This window comes from Gorilla gorilla, chromosome 4, assembly GCF_029281585.2.
Source record: "Gorilla gorilla gorilla isolate KB3781 chromosome 4, NHGRI_mGorGor1-v2.1_pri, whole genome shotgun sequence".
NCBI classification, from domain to species: Eukaryota; Metazoa; Chordata; class Mammalia; order Primates; family Hominidae; genus Gorilla; species Gorilla gorilla.
The window spans coordinates 21,181,641-21,203,892 of NC_073228.2; the positions used below are offsets into that span (position 1 = coordinate 21,181,641).

The window sequence follows — 22,252 nt, forward strand, 5'->3', positions numbered from 1 at the left end:
AAAGAAAAAAAAATCTATTCTCTTCCCAGGAATAGCATAAGTGACTCAGCATAAGCAATCTGCTGGGTCACTGTTATCCAAAAAACCTGGCAATCATACAGATTATAAACATTCTTTGTTTGGATCTGTGACCTTCTCTTTTTCAGAAGGCTGCTCTCTATTTCTGGCCCTGCAGCAATTTCACCCTCAATCTTTTCAAACCAGTTTCCCTGTTCTGGGAGTGTTGCTATCTGCTTCCATCCAGTGTTCCCCCACCCCACTGTTGAAAGGGAAATCAATTCCATTAGTTTAGAGCAGTGCAATATCACGCAGTGGAAGAGGCCAAGGAGAGATTCATGGGCACAGATCATGGGGGGATCGAATGGGTTTTGAAGGGAAGATAAGCATGGGATGCATAAAACAGAGTACATAGGGGTCTCCTTTCTACCTTAGGAAGTAGAAAATAACTTTTAAGATCCCCTAAAGGAAATCAATGGCTTTCTCCCGCATGGTGAAACTTTCTTGTCTTAACAGGAACGACATAAATAACTTTTATTATAAGGAAGAATCGGCCTCTTATTAAGACTCATAAATCAACAGCTATTTTATTTTCACAACATGACCCCCAAATGTAATTTTAACATGAAACATATTTTAAATGGCATGTGGGTATACATAATTTATATTTGTTTATATATATGGTACTGAGATATCTACTTATGTTTGAATACATATTGTATTATTTGGGGGAATACATTATTTTGCTGTATATAAAAAGCTGGATATAGTGGAAAAATATGGGGCTTTAAATGTATTAGACTGTTGAGAAGCATTAGAGGCAGAGAGGCCTGGGGTCAAATTCTAGCTGCACCTTTTATAAATTACGATCGTGTTTGTTTTTTTCTCACTGCAAACCTGGTGTTATCACAGTGTCTGGCACAGAATATGTGTTCAATATGTATTTGTTTGATAGTGAGTAATAGATGAGATACTTGAAGTTTTAAAAGGGTAAGTGACTTCTCCGAGCTCAAACAATCTGTGGCACACACAGGATAGAACCCAGCCTGCTTGTCTCCTCATTGAGTCATCTTTTAATCAAACTTAGTCACTTGTATTAGCTTATAGCTTTAGTGTCTAATCATTGAAACCAAGTTTGAATTGAAACTAAAGAAAATATGGGAATTTAATTACAGGTCCCTATAATATTTCTTAAGTCAACCCAGCCCTGGGAAAAATAAGAAAACAGGTGTGTCCCTGAAACATCTAGCAACAAGGTGTGCATGCCTCCAGGGAATTTTCTCTTCCATGGTTTTCTGCTTTTCTCTATGAAGTGCGGCAGCGTCATCCTGTCATCTCACAACAGAATACCTTTCTCTTCATGAAGTAAATTATCATGGATAATACCTCTACTGTTGATACTTGTGATGGTTAATTTGTGTCAGCTTGACTGGGTCACAGGAGTCCAGATATTTAGTTAAACATTATTCTGGATGTGTCTCTAAGGGTCTTTCTAGATGCGATTAACATTTGAACCAGTAGACTGAATACAGCAGATTGTCCTACCCAATGTGAGTGGACCTCATCCAATCTAATCAAGCTTGACTAGAACCAAAAGGTTGAACCAAGGAGAATTTTCTCTCTCTCTTTACTGTCTTTGAGTTGGAACAGATTGGTCTTCTTTTGCTTTGGACACAGATTCAAACTGGAGCTACACTATCAGCTCTCCCGGGCCTCTAGCTTGTCAACTGCAGATCTCGGAATGTAGCAGCCTCATAACCACATAAGCCAAATCCTCATTTTATATGTATTTTATGTGTGTATCTCCTATTGGTTAAAATAGATCTATTTCTCTGGAGAACTGAGTCTCTGGACTAATACAACACCTCATCGTTTGGGAACCTTCTTAACTGGAGGAAGCTTCCCTGATAATTTTTGTTTCATTCCAAAATACTGCCAAAGAAAGAATGTCATTGGCCAAGCTTGGGTGAAGTGCCCAACCCAAGACAGTCAGCTGTTGCACATGCACCCTGTCCTTCTAATCACTGCTCCTCAAGGAATATGACTGTGTATATGTGACCACGGAAAGAGATACATCATAATGCAGTACACCACTTGGTGAAAGGTAGTTTCCTGTGGTAAAGCCACCTAGTGGGCAAAGGGAGTTTTCTCATACACTGTTACTTCTCATCCTTCCAATGCCTGGCTTACTCTTAGTGGGGAGTTTTAAGTGATCATGAGAAATGTAGGGATCTTGACCAGACCAGGTCATATCTCTGTGGGACTTCCAGGACTTAGGCTACGAACTATGAAGTCTGGGCAAGGTCATCAACAACACTGTGGGTTTCTGGCATTCCTATTGACAATGTTGGTGACAATAGTCTTTGAGACAACCAACACCAGCAGGCTGAAGCCTTTTAGTTGAGCATTTGATGATGATGCAGTTTGGCTCTGTGTCCCACTCAAATCTCATCTCTTATTTTAATTCCCATTCTCCTCCTGTGTCAAGGGAGAGACCTGGCGGGAGCTGATTGTATCTTAGGGCTGGCGTCCTCCATGCTGTTCTCATGATAATGAGTGAGTTCTCATGAGAGCTAATGGTTTTAAAAGCATTTGTCATTTCACTGCTTGCACTTCTCTCTCACCTGCCGCCATGTAAGACGTGCCTGCTTCCCCTTCCACCATGATTGTAAGTTTCCCCAAGTCTCCCCAGACATTCAAAAGTGTGAGTCAAGTAAACCTCTTTTCTTTATAAATGACCCAGTCCTAGGTGTTTCTTTATAGCAGTGTGAAAGCAGACAAATACACATAGCATGGGGTTCAAAGAGAATACAGAAGCAGTTGCAAAATACAACCTCAGTGGGGTAGAAGAGCTCCTAGGTTATTGTCGACTTAGCTCAGAGGCCATGCACGCACCTACATGGCTCAGAGTGCAAAGTTTCCAAGGTATGACAGGTCCCATATGAAGTTATTCAGTAGGCTTGCACCAGCTCCAAATTATATTTTTATGTGTCTACAGGACACAGAAACATGCCTGCAAAAGGAATTCTTAGAAAAAGCCTTGATTTTCCTAGAGTAAGTGTGCAAATTTAACTCAATAACTGTATTAACTAGGCCATATGGATGTGCAGAGAAAAATTTTCCATAGTTACATATGTTACCTCTAAGCCCTAGTCAGCCATCACACAAATATGTAAACAGACACAAGAAGAAACTTGAGAAAGTGCAAAATGCGAATTTAACGAAAGTCCATCTTTTCCCAAAACCCAAAGGAAAATTACTTTATTATTTATTTATTCTTACTTTACTTTTTTTTTCTAAAATGTATTTGAAGCTGCAAAAGGTGAGGATTAAGATAATGAAAGCCATCTTTCATTTATACTTGTTTTGCTGCCTATATATAACAAATTAAGTGTGTTCACAATAGGTATGTTTTTAGTTTACCATAAAACAATAGTGATCAGACTGGTGATATTTATTTATTTAAAACATTGAAATAGTTATAATGAAAGCATGTTAAAAAATATAAACCTCTAGGGCAATATTTTGAACATTTTATACACTCTCACTAATGGCTTCAACCTCACAGAAGCAGTCTGAAAAGTCTTCACTTACCTCTCACTTATGCCATGTCAACATTTATAGGCAAGTGGGTAGCTCTTATCTAAGACGTGTCAAAAGGAAACTGTGGCCACATGACAAAAATGAAGTAAATGTTAACAATGACAACGGAAAGCTTAAAATATTTTTTTGGCAAATATTCTTACTGCTTCAACAAAGTATCTTCAGTAGTAAATTAATGCTTATTAGGATGGATGGTTCTAGACCCTTAAAATGATTTTGTTAGTTATTCCATGATCCTGTGATTTTAAACACTGTGTGGGTGAAGTGGAGAAGAGTGATAGTTAATAGCTTTGTCTTTAAGCATCGAGGGCATATTTTAATTACTGAATTATCATAAGCACGCATTTCTCTATAATCAATTTGCTGGGGGTTTGTCACCTAGAAAAAATTCACTTGTGAGGGTAAAGCAGCCAACTGGTCAAAGATTTTATTTGATAAGAAATCATCAATTGACATGTTTTAGAGATATAGTTCATGAGATATTATATTTTATCCTTTAATTTCATATCCTTTTTGAAAGAAAATTACTAAAGCATAATACTTTTTAGTGTTTTATAAACTACATGATCATATCAGTATAATATGTTGTGTTACATTTTTGCTAGCAGAATGAGATTTTCTTAAAATCTACCAATACACTTAGTTTTCCTAAGTTCTTCTTATATTTTCTGTAATGGATCAGGGCCTAGACAAAGCAGTTGGTACATGTACTATGTGTATATATTTTTTTCTCTTACTTAATATGTTTTCTTATTAACCTGTTTTCATAGATTAATTTTATTTAGTTATGTTAAGATAAGAGACAATATTTAAGAATCTATGCAGAAAAAATCATTTCTTATAATAAGAATCTGAGCAAACTATCTTTGCAAATGAACTCAAATATACTTTAGGTTGGGAGAGTAAGGAAACCTATAGATCAGAAATCAAGATTGTCAGCAAATTTATATCAACATGATTCTCACAGAGTCATTTATAGAATTTCATAGCACCCCCTTCTGATGGTTGCCTGAAGCATAAATCTGGGTTCCAGATGAGTAATTAGCATAGAAGTGTGGGCCTAGACACTTTAGAAGAGCATCCTTCCCAATAAGTCAGCTTTCAGAGGGCAAAAAATCACATCTGAAAGAGGCTATAGGTGAACCCTGAATGAAGACGGAGGGGGGAAATAGGTGCTGTCAGCAACAGTCTGCCTGTTTCAATTGTTGCATTTGTAGGACTCAATAGGAAAGTACCTGATTATCCAGCTGGAGTATAAGGCCAGGCATATGGCTCCATGGCCACTCCTCTGCTTGTTCAGTAGGACCATGAACAAGATGGCCATATGGGACTAGTCCTAAGCCAAACAGTATGGGCTCCCTTTAATTAAACCTAATGGAGAAGACTTCATCATGGAATGCCCAAATTATAGGCAGCAGAGGCCTATGAAGAACTCTTGATGATACTATGCTCTAGAAGAGACCAGCCAGTTATTTGGTGGAAGATTGATTATATTAGACTCCTTCTACACTGCTGTGAGGCTGTGATCCATTTTTACCAGAATTGGCTGGATGTTGGCTTTCCTTCTCTGCCCATAATACCTCTGCCAGCACCACTACCCAAGGGCTTAAAGAATACTTGATGGAATATTAATGGAAGGGAAAGCACTAATTGGGGCAGCATCTCAAACAATTGAGAAGTTGGGGGAAGTAATATTTACAAGAAAAATACAATCCAGTGGTTATTTCTGTGCACCATCAATGCACTGGAGAAGAACAATGAAAGGCTATTCTTAACTAATCACTAATTTAACACTAATTGCAAAATCAGCTAAAGAGATGTTTAACTTCTGCGTAATGCAATTACCATATACATATTTAAGAGTTGGCCAAATCTACACCTCGGTGCCTTGGCCTGTTGGGGAGACCTTACATAAGTTTCTAGAACTACACTTACTGCTGCTTGCCAAGGTAGTACACCAAGAGCAATATTTGATTTCTGTTTCTGCCTAGGACATAGAAGACTGGAAAGTGTCATATTCATTTTAACAATAAAAATATTAAAGATAATAAAAATCAAAATCATGAATTTTCTTCCCTCCCTCCCTCCCTCCTTCCTTCCTTCCTTCCGTCCATCTGTCCTTCCTTCCTTCCTTTCCTTGCTTTCTTTCTTTTGTCAGAGTCATGGTGGTTTGCTGTACCTATCAACCCATCACCTAGGTATTAAGCCCCATATGCATTAGCTATTTATCCTGATGCTCTCCCTACCCTCGCTCCCCGCAACAGGCCCCAGTGTGTGTTGTTTCCCTCCCTGTGTCCATGTGTTCTCATTGTTCAGCTCCCACTTGTAAGTGAGAACATGTGGTTCTTGGTTTTCTGTTCCTGTGTTAGTTTGCCAAGGTTAATGGCTTCCAGATCCATCCACGTCCCTATGAGGGACATAATCTCGTTCCTTTTTATGGCCACATAGTATTCCATGGTGTATATGTATCACATTATAAAACTTCTCTCTTAATTAGCACCTTTCCTTCAGCCATTGGGGGAGGTACAGTAAATCTTGTCATACTCCCACTTCCAAAGCACATATAGAACTCATTTTTGTGTTGTTTCCTTTTTGGGGGAGTGGGAGGGGAGGAAGATAAACTCTCCTCCACCTTAGGAGTGGGGGATAGGACAAGAAGGAAACATTTTATAACCCAGGATCTTATACAAATACCTTCAGAATTCTGAGACTGCTGGAGCAGGGTCAGGAAATGATTTCCCACAAAAACCCTCCATAGACATAAGGCAGAATTTAGGAGCCATAAAGAGAAAAAAAGGGTTCCTCGGAAGGACTCATTCCTGGTGCCTGAGTTCACAGAGTCTAACTAAGACCAAGAAAACAGAGCAAGTGCCTCTGCCCCGAACACTAGAAATGTCAAGTAGTGTTGGAGAAGGGACAAGATTGTGACTCACATACACCAGACCAGCTGACAGCCTTGGGTGGGGCATGAACTTTGAAGAAAATCCCTCTAAACATACTATTACAAAAACAGGGCATTTTTAGAGGATTTGAAGCTTTTGGTTTTCAAATGAGGGCAATTTGACTCACAGGGAAATTTTGACAATATTTGGAGATCCTTTTAATTGGCACACCTGGGAATGGGAAAGTGCTACCGGCATTGAGTGGATAGAGGCCAGGGATACTGCAGAACCTTCTATAGTACACAGGACTACCATGACCACTGCCACCACCATCACCAACAAAGAAAGAATTCTCCAGACAAAAATGTCAGTGACACCAAGGTTCTAAAACTCTGAAATAAGGCAACCACAGTAATACTAAAACTCAAACTTAGCCATACTCCTTATTAAATTGACTCCTACTTTCCCCTCCTTAATAAGTATAGCCCGATAAGCAAGTAAACAAGAAGCATGCATTTCCACGTTTAAATACTGTGTAAACCACACAATATATACTATTATGTTCTACCGTTCTATGCCAATTGTGTTACAATTAATTAAAAATTATGAGACATACACACACACACACAAACACACTCACTTTAGAAAACGCATTGTAAAAGATAAAACAATCAGCAGAACCAGAATGAAAATTGACACAGATGGTTGAACAGCCAGAGAAATATTTTAAAATATGTATGATTAATATAATTATGCTGCTATATTATAAAAAGCTAGACACAAATGCATGAACAGATGGGAATTTCAGCAGAGAGAGGCAAGCTTTAAGAAAGAATACATTGAAGAAGCCAAAATGAAAAACAAACCAAAAATAACAATATAAGAGACGACGAATTCTTTAGGCATATTCACTAGTAAACTTGACACATCCCGGGAAAGAATACATGAATTTGAAGATAGATAAATAGAAATAACACAAAAAGAAACAGGAAGTAAAAAGAATGGGAAAAACTACACAGATCATTTAAGAGCTGTGGGACAATATCAAATGGCCCAACCTACGTGTAATTGAAGTTCCTTCAGAAGAGAGAGAAGAGGGAAAATTTAAAGAGATAATAACCAATGATTATTTTAAAAGAATGAATTAAAATATAGACATGATGAAATTACATAAACAAAAGGCAAGATCCAACTATATATTGTCTACAAAAAAACCATTAGAAATGTAAAACCTTAGAGTGACTAAAGTAAAAGGAACCACATCACAAACAAAAAACAAAAAAGGTGGAATTACTATATTCATATCAGATAAATTAGACTGGATAAAAGGAATATTACCAGAAATAATGAGGGACATTACAAAATGATAACAAGGTTAGTTCACCAAAGATATAATTTAAATATGTATGCACCTTAAAACAGGACATCAAAATATATTGAACAAAAATGGATAGAGCAGGAGAAAGAGACAAATCCACAATTACGATTGGAAACTTAAACATTTCTCTCTCAGTATTTAATAATAAAGTAGACAGATAACCTATGAAATAATAGAAGACCTGAATCAGACTGTCACCCAATTTAGCCTAACTGATAGCGAACACTGCCCAACAACACAGAACACATTCAAGCATACATGGAGAATTCACCATGATAGGTCATATTTTTTGCCACTAAACAAACTCACCAATTTAAAACTGTTGAAACTACGCAAAGTATGTTTTCTATCCAAAATGGAATTCAGCTAAAAAATCAGTAACAGAAAGATATCTGGGAAATCTTTAATGTTTGGAAGTTGAGTAACATTGCATCTGAAAAACCGATGGGTCAAAATCAAATGACAAGTGAATATTTAGTTGAGTGAAAATTAAAATGAACATAAAGCATTTCTGGGATGCAGCTATAACAAAGCTCACTCCACTTTCGTGATGGTCTGGGTGGACTCTGGCAGCCCCTCATCTCAGTAGAACTGCCTGCCTTCTCCTTTCTGTCCTTCTGTTTCTTGGGCACCATCTGGGAGGCCTGTGGCAACTGCTAAGAGATTCTTACAGATGAGAATCTTGAAGGTGAAAGGAAACAAGTTCCATAGAGCAACTCTTGAGTATTGGAGGCACAAAAGATCAGATTCCAACCCTTAAGAAACACTGTCAAAGGAAAGTCTACTCATTTTTTCAGAAGGTCCCTAAGCAAGATTGATACACAATTGCCCTGGAAATGGCAAGGTCAATATCATGTGTCAGGATTGGCGGTCACTCTTTTTCTGTCACACTATTCTCATGCTTCTACTCTCATCAATTGCAATCAATTCCCAAAATAAACCTGCAAGCAATGCAGCCCCTCAGGCTCTGTTTTTTGAGAGAACTCAGGATAAGAAAAGATTACAATTTATTTTCCTTTGACTACTCCTTTCACATACTGCTATTTGTTACTATTACAGATAATGTGGTGGTGGACATCATTTTATATATATATACACATATGTATATGTATATATGTGTGTGTGTGTACACACCTATACATACCTCCCCACAAACAAACACACACATATCTTTGTCACACACACATGCATATGTATTAGATTCACGGCACTAGCATGTTAGGTAAAAGCATTCATGAATTTCATATTTTGACAAATAATGCAAATTTTAACAGTTGTAACTGTTCATATTCTCACCAAAACTCTGGGTGCCTTGCTATTTCATGTTTTGCCCTTTCTTTTCAATTTCATTTTAGATTCCTTGATAGCAAAGACTAAGTTCACTATGTTATATCCCCCGTAGTAGCATAGTATCTATTGGAAATATGTTCATGGGCTGAAAGGTTGTATAGAAGTAAATACTTTTTCTACAGAAGAGAGAACAGGTAGGATGCAAAAGTCAAACATTCCAACATTTAGGGGTGCTATGAAAACAGAGCAGGCCAATCAGTGGAGGTTCACACTCCAGGTAACTGGCCTAACCTTTACAAATTTTCTAGCCTCTAATATTCATTTAATTGAAATACACATTCACTAATTATGAACATAGCAAATTATGGAAAATAACAAAATGATTTTGGAATTATTTATTTTATTATGAGGCAGCCTCATAGTTAATCATCCAGATTTTTCAAAAGAGTTTATTTATGGGAATTTAGTAATACAGTAGTAGTATTTTCACAATATACTTGATGGGTGGGTAATTCTCTAAGAAAAATAAAAGTCATAAATATTAAAATTTATAAAGGCTCAATTGCTCCAAACTTTTCTGTTGCAGAAAAGTAGTTAAAATCTTAGCTGCTGCTGACTTTCCCCCGGGGACAAAATTTTTACTGGAAAGGTGGTTGGACTATGGAAACATTTACCAGCTGCAGGTATAATACTGTGTCTGTTGTCAGACTCACAATTTCATTGGTTTATTTCTGGAGGATTATTTAGATGGCTGTGGTCTTATATCCAGGCCCCGAGGAAAGAAAAAAAAGACAGAAAAAAAAAAAAAAGAAAAAGGAGCCTATGAGGTGTGCCTTCTCACTACAGAATAATGATTTGTTATGTGTTTGTCTGAGTTAAATATAGCAGCCAGTCATCTTGCACAGTTCTATATTATATTATGCTCACCCCCCCCCCAAAAAAAATTTTGTTTGGATAGTAGACGTAGTCTCAATAAAAACCATAGCTCATTTCTCCATTTCTACATTTATTTAAGGTAGATTTGCAGGGCTTATGATGATATAAATTTTACCAATTAATCAGTAAGAATTGAAATTCGTTTGACTCATTAATGCCATCACCTTTTACTCAAATTTGTTATTATTTTAACAACGGTGATTTTGAATGTGACATTCCTAATGGCAGTAGCACTTATTTGGGAGGGGGAGGTGGCTGACTGTTCACTCCCCTGGGTTATTAATCAATTGGTAGGTTGAGGGCAAAAATTAATTAGGGATTACAAAAACCCTCCTTCATTATATTAAATGGCTCACTGAAAACAAATAACCTCACCTGCATTAATTTCATGAGTTCAAAGATTAAAGAAATTGAATTGAATTCGTTACAAGTGATTTTCAGTTCCCAAGCTGAGATCAACATAGTGTTCAAAAGCAGCCTATGTCTCAAGGAAAGTCTGGGACTTCAATTTATGCTGCCTTTTCTAGTTGCACCAGGCATTTGCTAGACCCATAGTCTTTATGATTTGATTAAAACTAAGGTGTTCTTTTTATTATTATTATTATACTTTAAGTTCTAGGGTACATGTGTACAACGTGCAGGTTTGTTACATAGGTATACATGTGCCATGCTGGTTTGCTGCACCCATCAACTCTTCATTTACATTCAGTATTTCTCCTAATGCTATCCCTCCCCCATCCCCTCACGCCATTACAGACCCCAGTATGTGATGTTCCCCACCCTGTGTCCAAGTGTTCTCATTGTTCAATTCCCACCTATGAGTGAGAACATGCAGTGTTTGGTTTTCTGTCCTTGTGATAGTTTGCTAAGAATGATGGTTTCCAGCTTCATCCACGTCCCTGCAAAGGACATGAACTCATCCTTTTTTATGGCTGCATAGTATTCCATGGTGTATATGTGCCACATTTTCTTAATCCAGTCTAACATTGATGGACATTTGGGTTGGTTCCAAGTCTTTGCTATTGTGAATAGTGCCGCAATAAACATACATGTGCATGTGTCTTTATAGTAGCATGATTTATAATCCTTTGGGTATATACCCAGTAATGGGATTGCTCTTAGTCATTGTGATCATATAATGCTTGAAGTCAAGAGAACCAGATCCTGAGGTATATTGATTCTTGTAAAATAGCTGATAAGTTAAAACTTTGATAGCAGATCCAAAAGCCTTGTCTGAACTTTGTAATACGACTGTAGTGTGTCATTATAATGTTTCATCCCTCTACTTAAATCGTTGCTATATTTTTCAAAAAAAGATACAGTATAATGGATATATTTTACAATTTTCCTTAGATATTATACATTTTGCTAGTCTTACAAATTGAGCACAGAACATAGTTGTGTCTACCACCATACCTGTAATATTAATAGCGAAAAATGATCACTTTGCTTAGTGTACCCTATTTGTAAAGGTCCAATAAAGCTTTCAATAGGTCACCTTTACTTCTGTTTTTAAAATAGTTATGAATTTTTGTTGATTACTAGGAAACATACTATCATCTTTATTACACAAAAGAAGATACTAAAAATAAACTTAAATCATTTATGACTCTACCATTTCAAGACCACTGCTATATATAAGGTTATATGAATATGTACACACATGTACTGATCTTTTGCAAAATTTATTTCACTTTGATGTAAAAATTGATTTTACATTATATTGATTTTACATAAAAATACAGATATTGGCTTAACTCTCTTAATTTTATATCATGAGCATGTCATCTTTAATGTTCTCAAAAGTGATTTAATCATTTACTTAATTTTAAAATCTTCTCTTCTATGCACTTTTTCTCTTTTACTCTTTGGAAGAGTAATGGGCATAATAAGACGATTGACTTCAGTAATATTCAGACCTAGGCCAACGTTTAATGTTTGCTGTTATTATTTGCATCCTATAATTTTAAAATAAAAGTCCTCCAATTAATTTCTATGATCTCAGCATTCAACGTTAATACACTTCACATCAAATAATACTATTAGTTTTTCTCACTGGTATGTAAGTCAGCAGGGCAGTGGGAACATTTGATGATTCGATTACACTGGTGAGCATCAACTTTAATTTTTGTGTCTTTGAAAAATCATCCTGCAGGTATTGCCCTTCAACAAAATTTAATTTGGCATTGGTCTTGCCTAAGCATTTTTCTAGTATTCCCACTACTTTCTTGAAGTTATCCATCTTTTTATTTCTGATTACACACATTCACTACTGTGAGCTGTCTCTGCCCATGGCAAAGGTTAAGTTGCTCTTTGTAGATATGGAATTACATGCCACACATTTTAAATGAAGAGTGTTTAAAGACCTAGATCTTAAATGTGTTTACTTACCAACTCTGTAAATAAAAAAATAGATGTTCTATTCTATAATTTATGTTCTTGACTCTGAGCTTTCTATCCCCCAATGAAGTTATAGAAAAAATTCTTTGAAAATGAATGGAACAGCCCAAATGTTGTTATATTTACCTTGTTAGCTATATATGATTTTAGGGGGCTGATATCACCAATTATGGATGTAAGTATTTTAAAAATATTAAATAATTCTTTGTCATAGTCATTTTATGTTACATAAATGATTATGGACATGCATGGATTTATTGGTTAGAATGTTCAACATAAAATTGTTTATGAAATTTAAACATTCAAATAAAAAACAAATGACATCTCCAATAATATTAGAGAAATTGCATAATTTATGGTTTTGTGAAATTTAGTAAATGAATCCTAACATAAGGAAATATTTCATGAGAGAATAATGACAAGATGGTTAAAAACACAACGTGCATTGTGGTCCAATTTTATATGCATAATGCAGAACCATTTTAATAAATACAAACATTGGAGTTATTTTCTTTAATGTACAATGAATCAGAAATTCAACATAATATTGCCAAATAAAGCTTGGTTTTCTCCATTAGCTCACTGTATGGATTCTGGCATTGTCAATGATAACATTTATATAACCCTTGAGATTTGTCCCTCAATCTTTTACAAATGTGACAGGAATAAAAGAAGTTCAGTATTAGTTTATTACGTGGATAAAGAACAATAGAGTTCAGTATTGAAAGCTTTCTTCCTTTGTATGACATGCAGAATACTGCCCCCTCTCCAATGTGCATGTCCAAATTCCCAGAACCTGTGAATGTGTTACCTTACATGGCAGAAAGAACTTTGCAGATGTTATTAAGTTAATGGTGTTGAGATGGGGAGATTATCCTGGATTATCTGGGTGGGCCCAGTGGAATCACAGGCATCCTTCAAGCGTGTTGGGGTAAGCGGGACAGGACAGTCAGAGTCGGAGAAGGAGATATGATATGTATGATGACGGAAGCAGAGGAAACAGAGGTCAGAGTGAGGAAATTGTTGGATGGAGGCCATAAACCAAGGCATGCGGGCAGTCTCCAGATGATAAAGAAAGGAAGGAAATGGATTCTTCCCTGGAGCCTCTAAAAGAAACATAACTCTGCCAACTCCTTGATTTTAGGACTTTTGACCTCCACAACTGTAACACAGTACATCGGTGTTGATTTAAGCCACTAAGTTTGTGGTACTTTGTTAGTGCAGCAACAAGAAACTAATACGCTTTGGAAGCCAGAACTTGCTTCTGAATTCCTTGGCAGTTCCACCGTAGAATCTGTTTACTTAACACTCATTACATTTAACAGAGTTTAGCTGAGCAAAGAACAATTCACAATTCTGGCAGCCTCCTCCCACCCCTCCTGCAACCAGAATAGGTTCAGAACCATGTCAGCTGCTGCACACTTGGAGATGACCTACAGACAGGAAAAGGAAAGTGACACACAGAAAAGAAAGTGAGGTCCAGAAACAGCCGTGGTCGTTACACCTCAGTGTTTGCCTTATTTGCACATGGTTTGAACCTGTGAGTTGTCAAAGTATGGCTGCTGGGATTGGCTGAGACGTGACTTCTCGTTAACAAGAGTAAGTTACAGTCTGTTTACACACCCAGTTAGGTTACAGTTCACTATGTATGAGAAACACTTAGGCCCAACTTAAAATACGTACAGGGGCAGCTCTAGGTTAAATTTAATTTAACAAATCATATCAGACATTCAGAAAGACCTTGTCTGACTTTTTTTTCTTTAACTCTGCAAGGATGGCTTCAGATATTTTCCCAAAAATAAGCACTCACAATCACCATCTGGCTCACTTATATATGTATATGTATACACACACACACACACACACACACACATATATATAGATTTTATATATATTTTGTAAATGTGGGTATTTATGGCTTCTTTGTTAGCATTTGAAGCTTTTATATATTTTTATATATAAAATATATATTTATATAACATATTCAATTTATATGTATATACTTATATATATAAATCATATATTTATATGGTTATATATACATAAATCATATATTTATATGGTTATATATACATAAATCATATATTTATATAATATATTATTTGTATATATTTATATAAAATGTTTATTTATATATACATATATAAAATATATATAAAAGCTTCAAATGCTAACAAAGAAGCCATGACGACCACATGTACAAACCAGAGCCAGGGAGATGTTCCATTCCCAGAAGGAATGTGAATAGAGAGCACCCAGCAAGGTAGCTCTCAGCCAGGGATTCCCCACATTTCAATCAGCTGTGTGCCAGCAGTTTAAAGCAACTACCTTAAGGGCCCGCGAAAATGAGGTTATAAGCTGTGTGATGACAGTTGCCCATACTTTATGAAGAGAGCAGTGCCTTCAACATACACCTGCTACATACTAGATGATTGTTGCTTTGTAAATTGCTACAGTAGAATTAGCCACAATTTCTTACTGCACCACAATACACCTCGGGATATCTCTTGTGTTTCTCTTTAAGATTTAATCACAAAACCATTTGTTCAATGAAGAAATCATGGAAAACAACAAAACGCTTATGGCAGAAATAAATAGCCTGTAATGCTGACTATTAACATTTCACATGCTGTCTCTTTCTGTCTCGTTTTTTTCTATTTATGTATGTAAGTATGTTTTTCTATTTTGTGAAGACACAAAATTACCTCTGATAATGGCATCACACTGTGTTACCTACTATTCTGAGTTCTATTACTATCATTCAGTCGTTAAATATTATCCAACTCTGGTCCTCCAACTTTGGCATGTATCAGAATCAGCTGGAAGCCTTGTTAAAATACATATTATGGGGTCTCAGACTTTGAGTTCTGTAGGTCTAGGCTACGGCTCCTAGAATTTGTACTAAGTTCCCAAGTGATGTGGTTGTTGCTGGTCCGGAGACCCTACTTGGAGAATCACTCCTCTAGATAGGAGATGATTAGCTGACATAGAAAAATATTTTATATTTCTGTTATCTATATTTCCTATTTCCAATTAATATTTATATTGTTATAATTTGCCTACTCAGTATGTTTGGAGGGTCCCAGGATTATACACTATGTTCAGTTGGTATGGAAGAATGGCCCTCGTTCAGAAAATTCAAAAACAAAACACTTTGCTTCAACTAAATGGGCATTTCAGTTAATCAAGGCCTGTAAATAATTGAGGTAATTTGGGTCAAAGCTCCAACTACCTTCGCATGTATAAACTGAAATTCTATGTATGATGGTAATTGGTTTTCAAGGAATTCCATTTAAATAAAAAGAGGTTGAATTTCCTAACGTGTTTTCCAGGTAGTTTTTTAAACAGGTCTCTCTTTTTTATTTTAACTGAATTTTTTTTCTAATGTGGATCAACCGAAAGTGCTAGCTGGACGCCTCAGGATGTAGAAAACCCAACCTGTTCTGGTTGCCCGATCCAAATGTAAACAGCCTTCCTTGTCATTGGTTGGCATAGTGTTTGGGACACCAAGTTATTTCATTTTATTGAAATTTCTCTCATGAAAAATGCATGGAACAGCCTTCACACTTCTGCCAAAACCTCATGTATTTACCTCACTTGGGGGCAGTGAAGATTTGTGTGTAAACATATAGAAAGCCTTTGTAGTATCTGAGGCAAGCATAAAATGATACTCCCACTGCCCATAGGAAAAAGCATCACATAGATAAACTTTGCACTGGCACCCTCTTTCCTCCTAAAATCTTTCCAGAACATTCCTGCCTTACCTGTGCTGTCTCTACTCATAGCATATCCCTAGGCTGAGCCTACCCAATGTGACAAGGCATTTTTTAGTTGGCTTCATCTTGGACAGGAGGAATTGAGACTTTGTGGTTCTGGGTAAACCAGCAGCCTCTTATCTAAATCCAAAATGTAGAACAAAGTATTCAAAAATGTTTCTTCTATAAATTGTGAGCTTATTGATAGGGCAGCTCATATAAAATCACACATATTAAATCGTATTTGATTACTGACTTACAAAACAATCACCTTTACTGAATAAAACATTACGTGAAATTAAACCTGAAATATGAGATTCACAGCATAGAAAATATGATAAAGGAATGTAGTGCTTGTGAAACTTTTCAGCCATCATCATTTAATTGAAGGGAGTGAAAATGAGCAGTGACAGTTCTTTGGCCTCAACACAAAGGAAAACACAAAATGCCTACTAGATAGTTGACCTTTAAGAAAAACAAAGTATTTACATATATATTTTTAAATTTTAATATATATTTCAAGTTAATTATCTAAATTATCTATCCAATCTGATTTCCCATCCCCTCCTGCCTATACGCCATTGAACTTGACAAGCCTCAAATGGGTTTATTCTGTAGCTTCTTGTAATACACAATTGAGAAGTGTCATCACGCAGTTTTAGAGTACCAGCTTTGGATTCAGACAGATCTAGATCCTAATCTCGTTGCTTCCATTGTATTCCATAGTGTTCTTTGCATACCATCTAGGATCACTGTGTGGTTTTCATCTGGGTCAGCTCCCGTTGCTATAATCCTAATAGCCAGCATCTGTGTCTCTTTGCCTAAAGACTCGTAATGCTATATCAGCCCTTCTCAGAGTGCAGTGCACTTGGAAATGTGTCAAAAGTAAAAATTACTGAGTCTCACCCCAGATCTACTGAATGTGAAACTATTTTAACAAGCCTTCCAGCTGATTCTGATTTGCTGAAGTTTGAGACCCACTGGACCACACACTTGGGGACACAGAGAGCCTTCATGCGGGGCCTGGGATTTCATGTACTCCCTTGTCTCTCCTGCCAACTCCTCACTGATGATACTCAGGTAGGGAGGAATGAATAGCCCAGCCCTCTTTTCCCTTAGTGGGACAACTTTAATGTGTGAACTGCACAGTTTTGAGAACTTCCCTATAGGGTGATGCTTTGTGGGAGTTTGCTAAATACATGCCTCTTACTTGGCATTTGTTGGCACAGAGAATGCCTTCTTTTCTTCTCTGTCTCACTTCCCTGATTTTCCACTGGTAGTTCTTGGGGAATAGTCTTTTAAAAGCAAACAAATCTTGCAGTGAGCCGAGATCGCGCCACTGCACTCCAGCCAGGGCGACAGAGCGAGACTCCGTCTCAAAAAAAAAAAAAAAAAAAAAGCAAACAAATCAACTTTTATATGAATCCTCTGCTTCTTGGGAATTCAAGAGAATAGAGACAGAGAGAGAGAGAGAGAGAATAGAACAAAGAGAATAGAGACAGAGAGAGAGAACAGAACAAAGAGAATAGAGACAGAGAGAGAGAGAGAGAGAGAAAGAGAATCTGGCCCCAGTTCCTGACACAGAGCTCCTTAAACTCTTGTAATCTGAGTGCTAGAGATTCTAGGAACATCTTTTTTTCTAACATTCAGCCTTTGACCTTGGTTCCTGACACAGAGCTTCTCAATTCCTTGGAAGTTTCTGGGTGATGGGATCATCTTTCGTTCTAATTAGGTGCCTCTTGGTGGGCTCCTGAATAGCTCCTGGATGTGGGCTGGTCACCAGAAATATCAAGCCATGATCAGAATCTGTGCAACTTTCAGCTCCACCCCCACCTCATCTTCCAGAAATGGGAAAGGAGTTACAATTAAAATAATCCATCTTGCCTTCATGATGAAACCTCCATGAAAATCCCTAAAGCACAGAGCTACAAGGTCCTCTGGGTTGGTGAACACATCCATGTGCTGAGAGGCTGGCACATTCCAGCTCCACAGGGACAGAAACTTCCGCACTGGGTGTCATGACAGACCCCTGTCAACTCTAGTAGGAATGCCACAAGGTTCAAGAGGCTGAAAAAGAGACCCAGAGCAGGCCAGGTGCGGTGGCTCATGCTATAATCCCAGTACTTTGGGAGGCCAAGGTGGGTGGATCACCTGAGGTCAGGAGTTCAAGATCAGCCTGGTTAACATGGTGAAACCCCATCTCTACTAAAAATACAAAAATTAGCCCAGTGCCTGTAATCCCAACAACTTGGGGGGCTGAGGCATAAGAATTGCTTGAACCCAGGAAGCAGAGGTTTCAGTGAGCTGAGATTGCACCACTGCACTCTAGCCTGTGGCATAGAGCAAGACTATTTAAAAAAAAAAAAAAAAGACCCAGAGCCAGCAAACAAGACACAGAATTTATTGAGAGGAACTTGCATACAGGGAGGTCCAGTGCCAGCAGGCAGTAGAGGGGAACCACCACTGCTTGTTAAAACCATGCAGTTTACATAACAATCTCTACCTGGTAGCCTTCATTTAACCCCAAACAAAGGGTCTCAACTTCCTGTATGACCCATGTTCCACAGGATGGGCTGGGGGTTCAGATGCTCCTCATAGATAAGAAATAAATCTCCAGGTTTGCTGCTCCTGGATTCCATAGCTTGGAACTCCAAACACATATTCAAGTGCATCTGCCATATAGGGTCATTCTATAAGTTACCGCTGTCAGGTGCATCTGCCATACAGGGATCCTGCTGAACTTCTCCCTATGTACTTCCACCTGGCTGTTTATCTGTTACCGTATCCTTTATAATAAACCAGCAAGCACAGTTAAATGTTTCTCTGAGTTCTGTGACTCATATTAGCAAATTCTGAACCTGAAGAGAGGGTCATGGAAACTCACTATTTGGATCCAGTTGTTCAGAAATATGGGAGGCCTGGAATAGCGCTTGGCATGTGAAGTAGAGGACAGTCTTAAAGTGAGACTGAGCCCTTCACTTTGTAGAATTCAACACTAACCCCAAGTACATAATGTCAGAATTGAATTGATTGCAAGACACTCAGCTGGTGTCTGGACAATTGGAGAATTAGTTGGTGTAGAAAAACACAAAAACACCCACAAACACACCCTTCTTATGGGCTATCTCCCTCAAATTATTTAACTATTTGTCCCTTGGTGTCTTTATCTGAGACAATATCTACCTCAAATAGTACTTGTATACCAAATAAGATAGGGCAGTCCTTGGAGCATGGTTAGCACTCACTGATGGCTTCTCCTCACCCTTTCCTCATCTCCCATCTCATATCCTCTCCTTTCCATTCATTGGTGCTATGATTATTATTGTCATCATCATCATCATTACCATCATGATTATATTTATAAATAGTACTTTGGAATTATTAATTCAATTTACGTTAAGAACTATTTTATTATAATAACAAAAAAACTGTTTAAATGTGCACAGAAATAAAGCCACTACTGAAGTCTAGCACACCACTGAGAAAGAAAATCGAAAAAGACCATCCTGACATTTGAAAGTTGGCATAATACCCATCCTAGGCCATGCCACTATATCTAGCTTAACTGATCTCACAAAATACCAGACTTAGACAAGGTTATCCTGAGTCTATGACAAAAGAGATAAAACAAGGCTACTTCATAATTTTGCCTAAGAACCAATTAAAACATAAAAGAAAATCACAGTGCCACCCACAAAATACCAAACATCTCTCTCTCTTACCTAAATGATAGGCTGCTACTTTACCAACTATAGCTTTATCTTTGTTTTAGTCCCCTCTTTGTATGGGTAAGATTCTTTGAGATAGTCATAAAATTGTCCTGCTTTCTGGAAGCATTAAACTTAGAGCAAACTCATTTCTTAGATCCTCTCCCAAATTACCCAACCAAAGTGTAAATTCTGTATCACATTCTCTCTAACACCCTCTTTTGAAGACATCCTCAGATCCCCATGGTGCATGTTCTCCCTTTTTGCAACCAAAAGTAAATCTAACTAATTTAACTACAGCTGTGATTCTGGTGGTCTTTGTCTGGAAGGCACAGTCATCACTCAGAAGAAGATGTAAAAAGTAGTGCTTTGTTTTCACGGAGACAAATTGATAAGCAAACATAAGGAAGTTGGTAGGGCTTTCAGTTTTGAATTGTTTTTCCTTGTTTGTTTGCTGTGACACTAGTCTTATTTGTTGTTTAACTTCTTTCTTCTGCACTGTCTATAGATTTTATATTTACCGTTATTTGTCTTAATTTTAAATGAGATACAGATAAATTTTAAATATGATATTGAAATATTATACTAATAATGCTATTAAGACAACAATGCCTCCTTTTCTCCTCTTCAGTAAAAAATGAAAAAAATATAAAATGTGATTCCAATTCCTAGAAAATTAGAATCTATATGACATGACAAATATATATGCACTATAGATAATAATACAAATATGCACATTCTTGTTTCAAAAGTCCTACAGGAAATCAGAAAAGGACAAATACATTGTGAAGATTTATGACCACAGGAATGTAATGCTGAAATTAAATCCTTAGGATAATGATCCTACAGGTAGATACTAGGTGAATAGAAATCAGGAGAGATTGTTGACTATATTACTTTGTAACTGCAACTAGGGAGACCATTTAGAAGGTAATGTCTGAGTCTTTGTTGAAAATTTAGATCATTCAATGTCTCGTCAATTTTGCAAATTGAAGGTACATTAAACTGAGAGCAGATACTTGAGATTTCATGTATATAGCAGAATTTTAAAGATGAACCCCCAAGTTTCCCATCTCCTGTTATTCAACCAAACACTAACCTAAGCTAGGTACTGCTATGAAGAAGTTTGTAAATGTAATTAAGGTTACTAATCAGCTGATTTTAAAGTAGGGTGATAATTATAGGTTATCTGGGTGTCCAATAGTAGTATGAGTCCCCTTTAAAGCAGAAAAGTCACTCAGAGAGATGTGGCAGGGAGATCAGAAGTATGATAAGCATTTGACAGACCCCTCATTACTAAATGGGGTCTACTTAGATAACATGAGAAGAAAGACCAGCCCCTGCTGACAGTCAGCAAGGAAATGGGAACTGCAATCCTACCAAACTACATTTGAACAATGGCCTGGATGAGCTTGGAAAAACATTCTTCCCAAAGCACCTCCATCAGAACCCTGGCAATTGACACCTTGATTGTGTTCTTGTGAAATCTGGAACAGAGAAGCCTGCTGAGCCAATCCAGACTTCTGAATGCCAGATATGTGAGATGATTTTTAAGCTGTTAAGTCTGTGGTGATCTGTAACAGCAGCAATAGAAAACTAGTTATGTGCATGTATGTGTGTGTGTATATATATATATAAATTTATTATTTTTCTTTTCCTCTTTTGCACATGGAAAAAAGACTTTTAAGAAAAGATAGCAACTGAGCTCTTCCACCACATCCAATTCAAATACCTCCACCTCCACCTCTAATATTAACTCCACCTCCACCACTACCTCCATCATCAAGGAATCCTCCATAATTACTAATATGCCATCAATATTTCCACCTCCAAAAACTATATCACCATAACTTCCCCCACTACCACCTCTACCACCACCATCTCCACCTCTAATGGCATCATCATGACTTAGACAACCATCTGCTTTATACACAACCCCACAATCCTCTCCCTTATTTTCACTCCCACTGCCATTTTCACAATCACTACCATCACCTCCATCTCCCCTTTAAGCATCAATACCCCCATCACCATCATTTCCACTATCACCTCCAATCACCACTGCAACAGCTCCTTCGCTACCATCTCTATCCTCATTATTTATCAGCAAAGAAACTAGAAGGAACAGCTGTTTTCCCCAACTCACATGCACTTCCACATAACTCCTAAAGTTACTTTACAGTTTGCAAGTTGCTATTTCCTTAATTAAAAGGGAACCTAAGTATCAACAAGCTTTATCACTTACATTCATTTTATGTTTTAAATATCAGGAAAATAGAGAAAAGAAAAGACTTGGAATATGAC

General features: G+C 37.2%; 1 long non-coding RNA gene across 3 annotated transcripts in view; it reads left to right on the forward strand.

The window, feature by feature from the left end:
- The window catches only part of LOC109026875 (uncharacterized), a 666,434-nt gene that overhangs the window by 633,227 nt on the left and 10,955 nt on the right, over window positions 1-22,252 (forward strand). The window lies entirely within an intron of this gene.